The 19,444-nt window shown below is 42.3% G+C and overlaps 1 pseudogene; it reads left to right on the top strand.

Annotated features, from left to right (window-relative positions):
* The first annotated feature begins 17,263 nt into the window (after positions 1–17,263).
* Positions 17,264–17,707, top strand: LOC141107269 (large ribosomal subunit protein eL32-like; annotated as a pseudogene).
* Positions 17,708–19,444: the final 1,737 nt, after the last annotated feature.

Here is a 19,444-nt window from a genome sequence, read left to right as displayed (position 1 = left end):
TAAGCTTATCATACACATTGCAAACTGAATATACAACCTCTCTACAATGTAATTTAGAATTACCAAAACTATGTACCCTGTTTCCCCCAAAATAAGACCTAGCGTGATTGTCGGTGATGGCTGCACTATAAGCCCTACCCGCCAAATAAGCTCTAGTTAAAGTCCTTGTAGGTCTTATTTACAGGGAAGGGCATATTTTCGGGGAAACAGGGTAGGGCTTATTTGGGGGGTAGGGATTATATTGCAGCCATCACCGACAATCACGCTAGGCCTTATTTTCGGGGAAACAGGGTAACACAAGAGTCAATCTAAACCATTATAGCGATTGCAATGTCTAATGGTATGATACAAATACTGGGACATTTCTTTCCTTAAAGCACAGCTCCTCATTTGTTGAGAAAAAAACATTCCCCTCTGGGTAATCTATGCAGATTGCAAGGATTATAACAGCCTTTGTTGCAGATTCCTACCTTTTTGTTATTCTGAAGTAATCCATGTGTGTTTCTCTGTGCTTCTGTACTGAGTGGGTCTAATGGGAGTGGATTCATAATTAACTGTCAGGTGTGGCAGCTGCAGGGCACTAATGAAGAAATCTACTGGGCCTGCATCCCTTTAGATGTGCTCCTATTGAAAGTATCTCTCCAAAAATGACAGTTTTGTTGCAGGGGATGCCTGAAATCTGACTTGTATCTTAGGCAGACTTCTGGGAAAATTGGTGAGCCAATCACACAAGCAGGAAATTATGTTCCTGGGGGTGGTCAGTACACTCTCTGTGTATAGAACAACTCCATGTAGCCATATTGCAATGCATTCTCAGAAAATTACAGTGGCTTCAGAATGAAAAGGAATGGTAATTTTTAATAACATTCATTTACAATATGATTAGTGTTGCAATTATATGTGCTATATTATTTTTTCTTTATTTGCTATTTTTTTCCCCCACAAAGTGGAGTTACCCTTAAATGTAGGCAATGCATTGAGGTAAAAATAAAAATGTCATGACGTTACAACCACTTTAATTTAATTTCAATTGTTTCCACTCTGGCAGACCCTCATACTACATGATGGATGGCAGATCCAAAGGATATTGTACAGTTAGATTGCAGCATATGTGGCTGGCTTTAGAAGCAAACAGAAATCTGTGATAAGAAAACTGATTTTACCAGGGGATCATGCAGACACGGAATATTCACTGACTTAACCATTGAGAGATCTCTAATAGCACATCATTCCACATTCCAGCGTGCTATCCTTTGGCGGCAGGCTATAATACTTGTGATTCAGATTAATCAGCAGTGTCAGAAAAGGGCCGATCCCTAATGTTTGTTGGCGTCATTATCCTGTTATCGTTCACTGTTGATTCATCATAAATTACACTTGTGGCAGTCAGTTCCTGGTCATGAGATTCAGATTTGAATTTTTTTCTTTGAAATGAAAGTATTTGAAGTTCTGGATTTACAGCCCACTTAACTCTCATCATTCTGGACAAACCCAGCAGCCACCTGCCATATTCTATGTATAATATCTGTATTGTGCCCCATCACCCATCACACTGCTTTTTCTGCTGCATGCTTAGAAACTTTGGTGCACACTGGTTTATTGTAAACGCTGTTTTTCCTAACTCTAGAAAATCATTTTTAAAGAAGCAATTAAGCTGTGGTTTTTCAAATGCATTTAGGCACATTCCAGCTCTTAGTTATTTTATTGCCCAGAATTGTAATTTATTTTGGCCACTGAAATGAATAAATAGCACTTAGGTGCATTTAGACCCGTTTAGCCGTGTTTGCTGTTTTTATTGTCCATAAGCTCCTTTCCTGAATGCAATTCTTCTGCATTCAGGAGAGGAGCTTTGACTGCCTCTAAATACTGCTGCACCTAAACTCCTCTAAAGCCTATGGGGTTGATTTACTAATCTTGGAGAGTGCAAAATCTGGTACAGCTGCATAGTAGCCAATCCACTTCTAACTCACCTTTTTCAATTAAGCTTTGACAAAAAAAACTGAAAGCTGATTGGTTTCTATGCACAGCTACACTAGATTTTGGCCAGTTTTAGTAAATCAACCCCTGTGTGTCCATGGAAACATAGGATTTGAGGTGTGTTTAGGGGCTTATGCAAAAACCGCAAACACCCCAAAAACTTCAGTTTAGGAGCAGCAGTGGGCATGAATCATTTGACTCTGTTCACATCATTGCGACTTAAAGTAATACTAAAGTCTGTTTTTTTTAGTTAAAAATAACAAACATGTTATACTTACCTTCTCTGTTTCAGTGATTTTGCACAGAGCAGCCCATATCCTCCTCTTCTTGGGTCCCTCTTCAGTGCTCCTGGCCCCTCCCTCCTGTTGAGGGATCCCACAGCAAGCAGCTTGCTATAGGGGCACCTGAGCCGAGCCACAGCTCCCTGTGTCCATTCAGACATGGAGCCATGCCCGGCTCTGCCCCTTTTCTCTCCTCATTGGCTAACAAACTTTGATTGACAGCAGCAGGAGCCAATGGTGCCACTACTGTGTCTCAGCCAATCAGGAGGAAGAGTCACTCATGGACATCGCTGGATAGAGATGATGAATGTAAAAATACTTATGCGCTACTATATGTGAAAAAAAGTATGGATTACACAGTGCGATGCATGTGAAAATTAATTAACAAACAGCTGCAACTATTTATAGTGAACTCAAACACTAAAATAAGGGGTGGAAAGGATGCGAATGGTGCGCTTATTTTAATCACCTTATAATATCAAAAGATACCAAGAACCGATAATAAGTATGAAAATCTATATAAATGTACACTAAAAAATAACAAATAAAAATGCAAAAAATACAAAGTGTCCAATCGACATAAAGTAAAAAAAAATGTGCACACTGTACACATAATCAAATAAACGGATGTTCCTTCCAACGTGGGCTGTTAATGATGACTATGCTGGAAAGCGACTGTTAAACAGTTCTTATACAGATCTTGGGGGAAATGGTTGCTCACCTCAGAAATTTGACCACGCAGGTCAAGCAGCGCTCATACAATAACATAAGATGGTTCTTCTTCAGTATCTATGATGCTCCTCCCCAGCTTGATCCGGGTCTCTAAGTCACTTATCCTCCTGCAGGGTTTTGATTTACAATCTTTGTCTCCCGTTTAATAGATATTGCTCAAAGTAAAGGGAAGAAATTTAAAGCGCAACACTGCTGATAAAACACTGCATTTATTTAAAGCTAAGAGCCATCTGCTCATATTTAGCAAAATTAAACACCATATGAAACAGTCGGAACCTGATGAATCGCCTCCTTACCGCACTTCCGGGTATCGGAGTCACTGGAAATGACGTCACTGGCTCTGGCCGACGTGTTGCGTCACTGGTCACATGACTTCTTCAGGGATAGGCTGGATGAGATAGGACTCACGTAAGTAATAGGGGCGCTGGGGCAGCTGCTGCACACAGAAGGCTTTTTATCTTGATGCATAGAATGCATTAAGATAAAATAACCTTCTGCCTTTACTGTATGTCAAGGACTAATAATTTTTTATATAGTAATGGACTTTTGGGGTGCCCCAAAGAGATCACAACATACAAAGTTTTAAACATGGGGGAATGCACACCCTTCCAAACCCCTGTTAAGAGGGACGTTCATTCCCCCATGATTTGCACTTTGTATGTTGTGATCTCTTTGGGGCACCCCAAAAGTCCATTACTATATAAAAAATGAATAGTTCTTGATATTATTTTAGGATGCGGTGCCCCTTCTACCCTTGAGTTCCCCACAACACTGTTGTTTGATTTATTGTATGTGCTGGGAAGTGAGTCAATGCATGTACACAGCTTTGCTATTTTTTTAATGATGCTAGTTCCCATCTGTGTTACATTAATGTGCATTAACGCATGTTCTATGCACCAATGGTGGCAACAGCAGTGCATGAAAATGCATGTACAGTGATATGCATTTTAGTAGGTTTCCATTTCATAGCACGTATCCCCTTCCATAGACAACCTCAACTATACTCAATATTTCTTATCCTGACAGAGCCCAACAAAGTAGTGTAGGGTACATTAAAATGCACATAAACTTGCAACCCAGCTTAAAAACAAATGGCTGCCTTAAATGATGTCATGTGAATTCAATGATTCAACGGACTCCATTTATCTGTTGACAAATGGCAATTTTGTAATCACTTTGTGAATGTGCTTCCCATGGAAAGATATAGTTGCTAAGAAATAATCTTTCATTAGTGGCAACCTTGTAGCAAGTGGTCTTTCTGCTTTCACACAAGTGGCTGGATGAATTTTTAACCACTGTGTGCGTCCCCTCCTCCTCAGGATGTCAGAGCTAATCTAATCTGAACAAAGAAAATAGCTTGTCTTCTATAATGCACTGGAATCACTCATGCTCTTTAGATGTATGCCTATGTACAGTATATGCATACATTTACACATATGCATGATTATACCTTTAAATCCAATGGTGAGATCTCACCAACCTACTTGCCCTATTACATCTTTCTCTGACCTCACTGCAATCAGAGCTCTGGCCTCATATTGGTGTCCTCTTTTCTGCTGCATTGATGGCAATCAAATTAGGACCCTCTACTACTTACTGTATGATGCCTACCCTTGTAATATTCCACCCATACTCTGAATCTTATAATCCATTGTTTGAGTTTGAATACTTAGTTATGTTTAGTTTATGCACATTTTTTAATTATTATTCTTTATAAAGCGATAATAAACCCAAAAGCAAACATTTATTATATTGCAGCTTACTACTTCTTAGATGTGGTGGCTCCATTAGTTTTTCTTTTTAAGGCTTCATGTACACAGGGCATTTGCTTTTCTCCTTTTGAATACCAGAACTCCTGGCAGGAGAAGCTGCTTAAAAAGCACACCTAAAGCCAAGTACTGCAAACACGTTTAGGTTCATCAAGTGTTTGAGCATTAATGGAATCCATTGGCCAGAAGATTCATTTATTCTGGCCATTGAAATGCATTAATGCTCAAATGCGCCTAAATGTGCCTAGCACGCATTTAGGCGCATCAAACTTTTTTTCTGCTCAAAAGATCCTCTCCTGAATGTGCTTTTGATGTTTTTTTTTCAGCCTGTGAACGTCCCTTTGCTAATACGCCTGTAAACGGCTATGTGTGCATGGACACATAGGATAACATAGAGGTGCTTTTACAGGCTGAATAAAAAATGCCAAACACCTGTAAGAGTGGCGTTTTTTTTAAACTCACTGTGCATAAGGCCATAGGCTTTCTTTCCTTTATTTTCATCTGGTGATCTAGCCAGTAAGTCTGTTGTTTTTCAACAGAACAGATGAAGGAGTTTGAGGGTTGAGACAGACCATTTAACACTGACAGGGGTACTCACAATGATCAGCTTTTATTTGTGTATGTAAAACCTTTATTTCCTTTAATCACTTGACCACAAGAAAGGTTTTACCCCCTTCATGACCCGGCAATTTTTTGCTATTCAGCACTGTGCTACTTTAACTGGCAATTGCGTGGTCATGCAACACTGTACACAAATGAAATTTATATCATTTTTTTCACACAAATAGAGCTTTCTTTTGGTAGTATTTGATCACTACTGGCTTTTTTATTTCTTATTATATAAACGAAAAAAGACTGAAAGAAACACAGATATTTTCTAATTTCTGTTATAAAACATATTCAATAAAAAAAAAAAAAAAAAAAAAAAAAAAATCAAAAATCTAATTTCATCATAAGTTGAGCCCAAAATGTGTTCTGCTACATATCTTTAGTAAAAAAAAAAAATCCCAATAAGTGTATATTAATGGTTTGTGTGATGCCCCGTACACACGGTTGGATTTTCCGGTGGAAAATGTCCGATCGGAGCGTGTTGTCGGACATTCCGACCGTGTGTGGGCTCCATCGGACATTTTCCATCGGATTTTCCGACACACAAAGTTTGAGAGCTGGATATAAAATTTTCCGACAACAAAATCCGATCGCGTCAATTCCGACTGTGTGTGGCCTGTTCCGACGCACAAAGTGCCACGCATGCTCAGAAGAAATTCCGAGACAGAACAGCTCGGCCTGGTAAACTTAGCGTTCGCAATGGATACAGCACTTTCGTCACGGTGCAATGTCAAAAATGGTTTAATACAGCGCACTCTCTTCTTCTTTATAATGTGAAAAGAATGAAGTAGTTTTGCTGCTCATATTCACACAGACTTCTCACAAACTTCTTTCTTTACTATTTATCGGGATCCCCTCAATATATTTTGATTTGTCACATCTGACAACATTATTTTTGGGTTGTATTTTTTGTTTTTGTTTTAAGGCTGATTTTTTTTTTGGTTTGTATTTTTTTCAAGGCTGATCTTTGTTTTATTGTATTTTTAGTTTTACTCCAGAATATTTTTGTGTGTGTTTTGTGTGTCAGGTTACCACAACAACACCATTGATATGTTGTTATATTTAATCTGTAGGAGATTGTTTGGTGCTGTTGTCTCTTGTTAATTTCACATTGTACTTTAGAAATGTACCTGAATCATCACCAACAAACTGTCCTTTTTGAATGAAAACACACATAGGAGAGTATTATTGAAAAAAAAAATTCATTTATTAAGGGCTCACAACTAAACAAAGAGGGAGACAACGCTGGAGAAACAGCAGAAATGGGTGAAGCCTTGGACCCCCAGGGCACACATCAACTATTTTCAAGCAAAATTGGTGGCCTGAGGAGGTCTTATCTAAGGGAGGGCAGTCTGGTCCAGAAGTCCCAGAGATCCGGAAAGCAGCAGATGACTCTCTTGTCTTCCTTCCACGCTGTGGCTCTGGTGGTGGAGTTGTGGCAGCAGGAGGAGGAGGGGCCAACTCACTCAGGTGGGTATTGGGTGTTAGTTCCCCACTCACCCCCTTACTTAGGACTTTATACAGAAGGTCCTCACATAGCTTGCATTGACCCTCCTGCATGCCCTGCAGTTTGGTGGCAGCCATGCAGGCAAAGGCCTCTTCAGGAGTGGGTAAGGCTCTGAGGGATGCAGAAGCCTCCTGAATGAGCCTGAGCACAGAATCCTGCATGTGAGTCGCCTTCCTCGCTCTTTTTGTATGAAGGCGGAGGGGAGGAACCTGAGATTCGGTCAGGCTTCGACTTGTCCCAGGCTTCTCCTGGCTGACACTTAGCCCCACCTCCTCCTGGCTGCAACTTAGCCCCGCCTCCTCCTGGCTGCCACATTCCACAGCCTCCTCCTGGCTGAGATCTTCCTGTGTATGAAAAAGGGACATTGTTTTAGTATTTTTTTCATCAATCACACACAATTTTCACCTCCTGACTGTTGCAAATTGAATGTTAACAAATATAACAGATTATCATTTGGAGCCCAGCATTTTTCATTCTTGTCCCAATTTTGGGTGCCCACTACTGTCTATTGATATGTAAAACACTTTTTGCAATCAGCAATTAGTGATCAATAATGACATCTAGTAAACATAATTTATTTATTGACCAGAAATCTGTAGAAAAATGCTATACCTGACTCCAGCTGGGCTCCTCCACTTCTTCCTGGCTGGAAGGCCCAGGTTGAACATCGGAAGCCTCAGCTGGGGTGGAAGGAAGAGTGGAAGAAAGAGTGGAGAGGGATTCCCTGACTCCAGTGTGGTCTGACAGAAATCGCAGTCTCTCATAGTACCACAGTCTGGGGTCATAAACGTCACCTGCTGCAGCTCCAGATCTCTGGGAATCTGTGACCTTCTTGCGCTCCCTAAGATAAGTGCTCCTCAGGCCACCAATTTTGGTTTTTAAATAAGGGATGGTTGCTGTGGGGACCACCGGCTTCACCAACTCCAGCAGTTTCTCCAGCGCTGCCTGCCTCTTTTGTTTATTGTTGTAATGGGGGTGTCTCACCTGCCACAGACAGGGCAGCTCCCTTTACTTGTCTATGAACAGGGGGAGGAAACTGTGGTCGTTGAAGCCATCCATTTTCTCTGCAAGACACAACACAAGACAAACCCTAATGTCAGGCAAAACTCTCCTAATCTTGTTACAATATAGGCTTCAATTTCGAAGCAGTATAGGCCCAAGTTTAGATCTTACCTTCGTTATCACGATCGGCGCCTCCGATGCTCCTTCCTCCGCTCACAGATCATACGTAATACGCACGCGTATTACGCTTTATACACACTGCGCATGCGTGTAACTCCGCCCGCCCCTGACGTTCTTTCTAGTCTATTCCCCGCCCCTTTTCATTCTGCGCAGTGGGGGAAGAGCACATGGCGGAGACACAGCAGGTGCGTGCTAATTACAGCAACGAGGAGGAGGAAAGCCCGGATCCGGAGACATCCCGATCCAGAAGAAGAAGATTTAAAGCATCAAATATGTCCTTTGGTGAGATGTTGGAGATGGTCGACATCCTGAATAAGGCCGACTATGACGGGAAGTATGGACCTTACCCCAACCCCAATGTCAGAAAGGCCAAGATCATGGCGAAAGTGGTCAAAAGTCTGCACCGGAATTTCGGGGTACCTCAATCGAAAGATCAGCTCAGGAAACGGTGGTCGGACCTCAAATTACGAGAACATGAGCAGTACAGAAAGATCCGGAGAGTGCTGCAAAAAAGTAAGTAGTTGTGCTGTGTTCCTATTCTTTTTGTCTTTATTACGTTTGTGCTGCTCCATGTGCTTTTCTTAAAAGTGTTGTACATTTTAAAGAGGCAACTTTCATGTTCATGGGCACATTATTCGTTCGTATCAAACATTTTTATTTCGGCCTATAAAACACCATTGTTTTGGCCATATGCATTTGGCCACATTTTTACGCCCTACTTGGATGAAACCAATTTGGTTGTGTAAATGGCTTTGTTACTAGAATGAAATGCAAACTAGATTCTGTGTAAGGAGAGGACACTCAGCAGCTGTTTTCACATCTGGACACTGGAGCACTAGTGTGGGACACCAGAACACCATTTTTATTAGGAGGGCCACACAGGTGCTCCAGTGTATACTATAGGGGTGTCTCCATCTGTGAAGCTTGTACAAGACAGGTAAAGTATTGCAGCTTGACAAAGGACAATACAATTCTACATCTTGGAACTCTGCCAAAATAGACAATTGTACCCCACTTCCAAGCAATGTTTCATCTTTATAGTTCTTCCCTCAAATATCTGTGTGCTAAGTATACCATTTTTATTTTACATAGGGGATAAAAGACTCGGAGGACACCCCTCATCCGAGGAGACCAGAGCCCCCCCCCGGAAGAAGGGGAAATACCCCCTACACAAGAAGAGCAGGAGGAAGAAGACGTGGTGGAACTAGTCACCACAACAGGTGAGTGCCTGCGACCACAGCCTCAGGTAAGAGATGGATGCCGGCATATTTTTAATACCTGTTTTTGTTTGGTTTCTCTCTTTTTAGGTGATCGTGATGTTGTGGATCCAGATCCTTTCACATCAGAAAGTGCACAGATCCTGATCGGGGAGATCATGGGGTGTAATTTAGCATTGGAAAACCTCAAGAAAAACATCAATGATGTTATTCAAAAAAATAAAAACATCATTGATGTTTTGGGTAGAGTTTAAAACCCCACCAAATCACTTTGTTTTTTTGTGTGCTACAATGTTCAAAATGTTTTAGCGATTTTTAGAAAAGCCAAATTTGAAGGATGCACAGTGTGTCAACATGTGCTATCTGCCATCACGGGAGATCAATGGACGCGTTTTGGGGGTGCAACCCCTTCCTCAATAATAAAGTAGCTGAGAGGAAGGTGTTTCTCCCCCAAAACACGTCCCTTGATCCCCCGTGATGGCAGCTAGCACATGTTGAACTTCTTAAATTGGTGTGCAGCTTCCAAATTTGGCTTTTCCTGGGGTGACTTCACCCCATCTGAACGCATTATCAAACACAGTTCCTAAATACTCATGTATGATATTGCCTTCAAGTTCTACCAAATGTGAACTTTGTAAGTTCAAGATTTGTGTCTTTCTTGTTGGTTTGAAACATGCCTGTTTTATCTTAAATGGACATTTAGATTTTTGATAATGCCACCCCAAAAATTGTTATACAACAAACATGTTGGTTTGTTTTAAAAACCTTTTCTAAATGCACATGTGATTGTGCAGGTATTAAAAAGATTGTTAATCAAGAATGTGTGGATTATTGTCTCAATGCTACAACACTTTTGTGGTGATGTAATTGCTGCTTTCTGTGACAATGGGGGTTATTTCCTAAGGGCAAATCCTCTTTGCACTACAAGTGCAGTTTCAAGTGCACTTGTAGTGCAAAGTGTCTTTGCCTTTAGTAAATAACACCCAACAGTGCTTTGTATAAGGTTACACAATCACGCCATTTTCTGGACTCACTACATTTCGGTCAGGGTCAGCTAAAACAAACACATGCAGTAAATGTCACCAAAGATTTGCGTAATTTTTTTCTTTTAATTGGATCAAGGTTTCACAAATTGTCTGGCATATTGATGGCCCCCCTACCCGCAAAGAACTCAAGGTATCTTAACCGGACATCACGGGCACTCAGGGAGGGCAAGCCAGGACGGCCACTTTCAAGCGCCGTCAGGGTTGTTTCATTTATAATTCCGGCCTCAGGCCCAACTGAGCCAGCATAGTTGGCCGAATGTTGCCGTAAAAAGTTATGTAGAACACAGCACGCCAGGATTATATGATTCAGTTTATACTCCGCCATATGGATGGGTGTAAGAAATAGGCGGAACCGGCTGGCCATGTAATTAAAAACCCTCTGTTCCGGGGTGAGGGTCCTCATCGGGAATGGCCGCATAAGATGGTCCCCCAGCGCAAATGCTTCATCCGCAACGAAGACGAATGGGAGTCCTTCCACATTGTCTTCTGGAGGTGGCAAGTCCAAGCTGCCATTCTGGAGACGCCTGTAAAACTCCGTCTGGGCGATGACTCCACCATCGGACATCCAGCCATTCTTTCCCACGTCCACATACAGGAACTCGTAATTAGCCGACACCACCGCCAACATCACAATACTATTGAACCCCTTATAATTATAATAGTACGACCCCGAGTTGGGTGGTGGGACGATGTGGACGTGTTTCCCATCAATTGCCCCTCCGCAGTTAGGAAAGTCCCACCGCTGGGCAAAGTGGGAGGCCACAGTCTGCCATTCCTGTGGCGTGGAAGGAAACTGTTGAGGAAAAAAAAAATCGTATTTTTGCACATAAACATGGAAAGCAGATTAGACACAAACATTCTTGGCCAACATCCAGATAAATTTATTAAGGGGAATTTTACAACACCAAAGTATAAGGTACACCTATCATATTCCCCCTCCCTCCCCTCTCATGGGCCATTTCTAACATTATAGGGGGGGGGAATCTTGGACAGGTAACCCTCTCCACTTCATTGAGAGATGAATGCCTAAATAATGGGTATTACTTGGAACAGCCCCTCCTTAGTTACACTATTGGTAGCCCACTGGACAGGTAAGAAGTGTCATAATACAAAGATATAAATACACACTGTACACATTTGAGCACATTTGGACATTCTGCTATTACCTATCAAGATAATAATAGGATCCAAAAACTTGAAACAGTACCATTTGAAAGTATACAGGCAGGCCCTTGCACTACATGCTTTGGGGAATTCATCAATAAATCTGACCACAAAAGAGATGGGTATAGTGTGTATGGGTTTGGCAAAGTCAGCAGATAGATGATTGAGGATAGATAGAGAATTGGGATCAGCTGACTTAGCAGTTGGGGGGAGGGTTAAAAATGATTTGGGGACACCACAAAAAAAAGCCTCTGGCACTCTGCCTGAATTTAAAGCACAAATCACATTTCTAAACATTTTAGGGGTTGTTTGGGGAAAAGCACTACTATGGAGCTGATAAAATACATTGTTAAGTGACTACATGAGGTGAATATAGGGCCAGGAGACCATGCTGGGGAGGTAAGTGAAGGCAAATATGTATGAAGGACAAAAAAAAAAATTACATAAAATTCTAGCATGAATGAGGACAAAGGGGACATTCACAGCATATTACAATCATGGTAATTAGGGAATGAGGAAATAAATACAATATATTAGCAAACATTATATACAATAAAATGTGATATTAAAGGATAAAAATCTTACCTTAATATACTCCTTCTGCAGGACCTGGATGATGGCAGAACAGGTCTCTGGGATAATGATACCCAGAGCCTGGGGGGAGATGCCTGTCGAGAACTTCAAGTCCTGCAGACTTCTCCCCGTCGCCAAGTACCGCAGGGTAGCGACGAGCCTCTGCTCCGGAGCGATGGCTTGCCTCATGCAGGTATCCTGCCTGCTGATATAGGGGGTCAGCGAAGCCAACAAACGGTGAAATACGGGGTCCGTCATCCGGAGAAAGTTCCTGAAATCATCAGGATTATTCTCACAGATCGCACGGAGCAAAGGCACATGAGAGAACTGGTCACGCTGAAGCAACCAATTCTTGGTCCATGAACTCCTCCCCATCCTGTTCATGGACTGGACTTGTGTCAAGGTCAGGACCCCAACACCAAGCCCCTGCACAGCACGAACTCTACGAGGAGTACGTATGCGCAACATGGCTAGAAAACGGTCGGCTGCTCAGAACGAAGTAACAGAACGCACTGAAGAACAGCAAGGCCTGTGAAGAGCGACCTGAAAAACAGTAACGAACGAACAAGAACACAATGACAAGTCACGCGTAGCTTGCTTGCACGCACTGAAGAGCAGATACAAACCCACAAGCACAAACTGAACCGCAGAAAACGATCTGAAAGCCACGAGTCTGAAAAAGCGCGAATCGTCTCTCACCAAACTTTTACTAACACGAGAAGGGTGCCGCGCTTGGTTCTGAAATGGCCTTTTCTAGTCTTGTCGTACGTGGTTGACGTCACCGCGTTCTTGGCGATCGGAAATTCCGACAACTTTGTGCGACCGTGTGTACGCAAAACAAGTTTGAGCCAACATCTGTCGCAAAAAATCCTAATATTTTGTTGTCGGAATGTCCGATCAATGTCCGACCGTGTGTACGGGGCATGAAAGTTATAGCATCTACAAACTATGATATATACAGTATACAGTATACAGTGCATCAAATTGGTCTGCATGGCTGTTGTCCCAGATAAAAGACTCTTCTAAAGATGATGCACACGAAAGCCCGCAAACAGTTTGCTGAAGACAAGCAGACTATAGACATGGATTACTGGAGCCATGTCCTGTGGTCTGATGAGACCAAGATAAACTTATTTGGTTCAGATAGTGTTAAGCGTGTGTGGCAGCAACCAGGTGAGGAGTACAAAGACAAGTGTGTCTTGTTTACAGTCAAGCATGGTGGTGGGAGTGTCATGGTCTTGGGCTGCATGAATGCCAATAGGTACTGTGAAATACTGAAGCAGAGCATGATCCCCTCCCTTCAGAGATGGGGCCGCAGGGCAGTATTCCAACGAAACTACCCCAAACACACCTCCAAGAGGATCACTGCCTTACTAAAGAAGCTGAGGTTAAAGATGATGGACTGGCCAAGCATGTCTCCAGACCTAAACCCTATTGAGCATCTGTGGGGCATCCTCAAATGGAAGGTGGAGGAGCACAAGGTCTCTAACATCCACCAGCTCTGTGATGTCGTCATGGAGGAGTAGAAGAGGACCCCAGTGTCAACCTGTGAAGCTCTGGTGAAATCCATGCCCAAGAGGGTTAAGGCAGTTCTGAAAAATAATGGTGGCCACACAAAATATTGACACTTTGGGCCCAATTTGGACATTTTCACTTAGGGGTGTACTCACTTTTGTTGCCAGCGGTTTGGACATTAATGGCTGTGTGTTGAGTTATTTTGAGGGGACAGCAAATTTACACTGTTATCCCCTTCCCGCCGACCGAACGCATATATGCGTACTCGGCTTTCCGGGGTTATACCGGGATGATGCCCGCAGCTGCAGGCATCATCCCGGTACCGTTGTTTTCAGCGGGTGATCGGCTACCCGAGTATAACAACCGATGCGGCTAAAAGCCGCTCGGTTGTTATACCGGAGGAGCGGGAGGGGACATCCCCCCCCTCCCGCCGCCTCCCGCCACTGTTACCGGGCCTCCCGTGCGATCGGGAGGCCCGGTGTCCGTTCCGCTGCCTTCGGCGGCTGGGGGCGGACTGGAACGAAGCTGCGAGCGGCTTCGTTCCAGCCTTCTTCTTGTAAATGCGGAAGCGATGTCATGACGTCACTTCCCGTTTACTCGGCTGCCAATGGCGCCGAATTTAAAAAAGTACACAGTATTCAGAATCGCCGTTTTCGGCGATCTGAATACTTTGAAGTGTAAAGGAGGGATGGGGGGTCTTTTAGACCCCCCATCCCTCCATAAAGAGTACCTGTCACCACATATTACTGTCACAAGGGATGTTTACATTGCTTGTGACAGCAATAAAAGTAAAAAAAAAAAAAAAAAAATTTTAAACACAATTTATAAAGTACAAAAATAAATAAAATAAATAAAAAAAAAAAAAAAATTTTTTTTAAAGTGCCCCTGTCCCCGCGAGCTCGCGCAGCGAAGAAAACGCATACGGAAGTCGCGCCCACATATGTAAACGGTGTTCAAACCACACTTGTGAGGTATCGCCACGATCGTCAGAGCGAGAACAATAATTCTAGCCCTAGACCTCCTCTGTAGCTCAAACCTGGTAACCGTAAAAAATTTTTAAAGCGTCGCCTATGGAAATTCAAAGGTACCGTAGTTCGTCGCCATTCCACGAGTGCGTGCAATTATAAAGGGTGACATGTTTGGTATCTATTTACTCGGCGTAACATCATCTTTCACATTATACAAAAAAATTGGGGTAACTTTACTGTTTGGATTTTTTAAAATTCATGAAAGTGTCACTTTTCCAAAAATTTGCGTTTAAAACACTGCTGCACAAATACCGTGTGATAAAAAATATTGCAACAATCGTCATTTTATTCTCTAGATTCTCTGCTAAAAAAATATATATAATGTTTGGGGGTTCTAAGTAATTTTCTAGCAAAAAATACGGATTTTAACTTGTAAACACCAAATTTCAAAAATAGGCTTAGTCATGAAAGGGTTATACAAGCTGTACACTCACTATTTTACATTGTAGCAAAATGTAATTTCTTCAGTGTTGTCACATGAAAAGATATAATAAAATATTTACAAAAATGTGAGGGGTGTACTCACTTTTGTGAGATACTGTATAGTGGGTCTGTGATAGGGTGGAGGGCAATCTGGCACTAGCAGACACTATCTGGGAGGGTCACTAACTGATAATGAAGTCACTAGTGACACTAATACAATGATACAGTAAGTGATAATACTGTACACTGACACTGTACTAATGAAACTGGTTGGGAAGGGGTTTACATCTAGGGGCAATCAAGGGGTTAACTGTGTGCCTAACAATATGTAATGTGTGTTGCATTTTACTTTACTTTCTGGCTGTTCCCTGCAGACAGAGTTAAAGTGGTTCTAAACCCTTAATTTTTTTCACCTTCATGCATTCTATGCAATAAGGTGAAAAACCTTCTCTGCTGTAGCTGCCCCCCAGACCCCCTTTACCTTACCTGAGCCCATCCAATCCAGCGATGTGCATGAGCGCAGCGGCTCCTGTCGCTGTCTCTCACCTTCCGCTGCTGTCAATCAAATCCGGTGACATGGGAGCGGGGCCAAGTCCTGCTGTCTGTGTCAATGGAAGCAGCAGCGGGACTCAGGAGCGAGCATGCAGGGTGCCCCCAGGGAATGTGGCTTTCCCTGGGGGCACCCGATGAAGAGGAGGGGCCTGGAGCACCGGCGGGGGAACCCAGAAGAAGAGGATCAGGGCTGCCCTGTGCAAAACCATTGCACAGAGCAGGTAAGTATAACACGTTTGTTACTTTTATGAAAAAAAACCCACCTGAAGCTTTTGAATCATTTGTGTATGATTGGACACAGCTGATCAGCTGACTTCAGCCAAAATCATTGGCTGAAATCACCTGCCAAACGTGTGCTGTGTCCACTCACAGCACGGGTTGGCAGGGGCACAGTGGGCACTCCTCCACTGCCAAAATACACTGATCAGCAATGCAGCTGGTTTAAGAGAAGTTGATTATTAGATCAACTTGTCTCGACAGGGAATGGCCATAGATGGATCTAAATGTGTCCACTACCTGCTGAGCACATTTCAATCCATGTGTGGCCAATTTAATACAGAGAGTGTGTTACTGCCAGGATCACCAGGTGAAAACACAATATATTACATTTTTGGATTAATACCACTTTAAATGTTTTAGGTTACTACAATTTATGTTATAAACAGTTCATAATTTATTGGTATGAGCATACTGTAAACACTGTATATGTATCATTTTCATTGTTTTTAGCTCTAATATTCTGATTCCGATTGTTGTGAAATGACTATCCCTTGTGAGACCTCTATGCCTGGCCTGTATAAGATATAATCACTGAGGACAAGCCTCATCAGATAGATTGAACTCACCAAATACCATCCACAATATGCTTTTATTCTGAACATCAGGTTACAGCAGATGATAGGATACAAACAGATGAATAGGTTGTGGTATTTATGCGGTCAAAAGATGATATTGTCTGTAGCTTACTATGCAGAATACATGTGTCCTGCTACATGTGACTTGTAGCAGCATCCATGACACAGGAAGTACAAACTCAGGAAGAAGGGTGGAGCATTACATACAAAAGGAAGTGTGTCATAACATAAGGGAAAAATAAACTTGAGAAAACAAGTGCATTACCATAAAAGGTCACTAGATGGCAGCATGTGAACTAAATATAAAAGTCCATAGAAAATGGTTAGGAAAACAGTCTATAGAAATTCTATGCCCCATTGGGGCAGCACATCTAATGAAGTTGGAGTCTCCTGACCATTGAAAAACATTGGCTAGATGTATGGTACATGTTATTGTTTTGGTGGAGTAAACCTCATATTTGGACTATTTTGGGTGTGGCGCCACATTCTTGTATTCTTAGATTTTGCAAGAGAACTGTATGGGAGAGTGGGGAGGTGGAGTCATAAAATGACAATAGTTCAGGAACTATGAAACCATTTCTTTTGTTTGTTGATATGTCCAGTTAAATTTAGGATTTTCTACTTACCTGTAAAATCCTTTTCTTTGAGTACAGTATACATGCTCTTTTAATCATAGACCCTGGGTTATATGTAGCCACCTTCACGTGCTTGGACACTGGCAAACAGAATTATGGGATAGTCTATATAACCCCTCCCATTCCCAGTAAACCTCAGTTTTGTGGCAAGTCATAAAAGGAGCTGCTGTCTCTTCATTGGGCCGTCTGCAAAGAAGGCGGACGCTCCAGATCGCCACCATGGTGGCTTTCAGACCTCTTATAAAGCCCAGGATTGTCAAGAAGCGGATGAAGAAGTTCATCCGCCACCAGTCAGACCGTTATGTTAAGATTAAGCCCAACTGGCGCAAGTCTAGAGATATTGACAACAGAGCCCGCAGAAGGTTCAAGGGTCAGATCCTGATGCCCAACAACGGTTACGGTAGCAACAAGAAAACCAAACACATGCTGCCCACCAGCTTCAAGAAGTTCCTTGTACACAAACTAAAGGAACTCGAAGTTTTAATGATGAGCAACAAGTCATTTCTGCGCTGAAATTGCTCATAATGTCTCCTCTAAGAACCGCAAGACTATTGTGGAAAGAGCAGCACAGCTTGCCGTCAAAGTGACAAATCCCAACGCCAGACTGCGCAGTGAGGAGAACGAATGAACATGTTTAACTTTGTTCAATAAAAGGAAAAAAAAAAAAAGAGCTGCTGGGACAGAGGTGGTGGGGAGGGTATCCTGTGTCTTGTACTGTACTCCAAGAAAATTATTTTACAGGTACTTTGAAAAATTATAGACCCTAAGACATCTCCAAGCAATATAACAGAGATGTGGAAAACACAGCAAAACAATGCCAACAGGCCCAAAAACAAGGGGGAATCAGATTCTAAACCCAAAGGACAGCTTGAAGATGGCATGAACATTGTTAAGAGGCTAGGTCCCCACAAGGAAGGGCTGAGCCAAAGACTCACCGCTCCAGAGCTGTAGGCTCCTTCTCAGGTAAGTATAAGCAGGTGGAAACTCCATGTTTCACCTGCTTCAAGAGGACATACCCTTTCCTCCATGGGGTCTTCAGGGAATGGGTCACTTCAGGGAATAGACTGTCACTTCCCCAGACCCGTAGAGCACACTATGGATAACTGCACCTCACTGTACTACTTAGCCAAGGCTGAGCGCCCATGCATGGTCCAGTGCCAGCCTGCATCTTCATGTAGGATTCCAGAGGCTGCTGCCACCAAACCGCAACCTGCTGGAGGTAGCCGCAGTGGCTGTCGGTGCAACTAGGTTGAGAAAAGGAATCTTCATGTCTTCCAGGTAGAATCATACACCAGAAAACTGCTCCCAGTATAGAGCAGGTGTCCATCACCTAAGGACCATAACAAAATTGCTTGCTCTAGCATCCATTTTTTTTTGTAATTCCTTTATTTAATTCCAAAATGATGCAGTTTAACAGTCATAAACAAATAACAGTGGTTAAAAAAACAGTGGTAAAAACATAAATGTAACAGAAAGGATTAAATATCGGCATTACATTGTCAATTATCAGTTCCCCCGGTTATGCACTCTGTAGTATACAAGTAGGGATGAGACTATGTGATGAAGCTGTCAGTGCGTTATGCCGGGGGGGACTACAGTCTGTTACCCTAATAACCCATTACGGGTGTCATAGCTAACAGTAGCATCCATTTTTACTGAAATAATTACATGATACAAAGAGCAGAGTTTATACAAAAGGCCATCATCATATAGTTGTGCTTAGGGTAGCCTGGTGTCTTAATAAGGTATTGGGTTTGCTTAGAAGCATCTCATTAATGGCAAGACACAGAGGTAAAAGTGGTAGAATACAGTGCCTTTAAAAAGTATTCATACCCCTTAACATTGTTTGGATTTTGTCATGTTACAACCAAAAACATAAATATATTTTATTGGGGTTTTATGTGATAGACCAACACAAAGTGGCGCATAATTGTGAAGTGGAAGGAAAATTATAAATGGTTTTCAATTTTTTTTACAAATAAATATGTGAAAAGTGTGGCGTGCATTTGTATTCAGCCCCCCTGAGTCAATACTTTGTAAAAACACCTTTCACTTCAATTACAGCTGCAAGTCTTTTTGGGGATGTCTCTACCAGCTTTGCACATCTAGAGAGTGAAATTTTTGCTTATTCTTTGCAAAATAGCTCAAGCTCTGTCAGATTGGATGGAGAGCATCTGCAAACAGCAATTTTCAAGTCTTGCCACAGATCCTCAATTGGATTTAGGTCTGGATTTTGACTGGGCCATTCTAATGCCCCGTACACATGGTCGAATTTTCAGACGGAAAATGTTCGATGGGAGCTTGTTGTTGGAAATTCCGAAAGTGTGTAGGCTCCATCGGACATTTTCCATCGGAATTTCCGTCACACAAAATTTGAGAT

This window comes from Aquarana catesbeiana, linkage group LG09 (genome assembly GCF_042186555.1).
Source record: "Aquarana catesbeiana isolate 2022-GZ linkage group LG09, ASM4218655v1, whole genome shotgun sequence".
In the NCBI taxonomy this organism is placed as follows: domain Eukaryota; kingdom Metazoa; phylum Chordata; class Amphibia; order Anura; family Ranidae; genus Aquarana; species Aquarana catesbeiana.
Note: the sequence above shows the minus strand (reverse complement) of the source record. Positions and strands in the feature narration are given on the sequence as shown.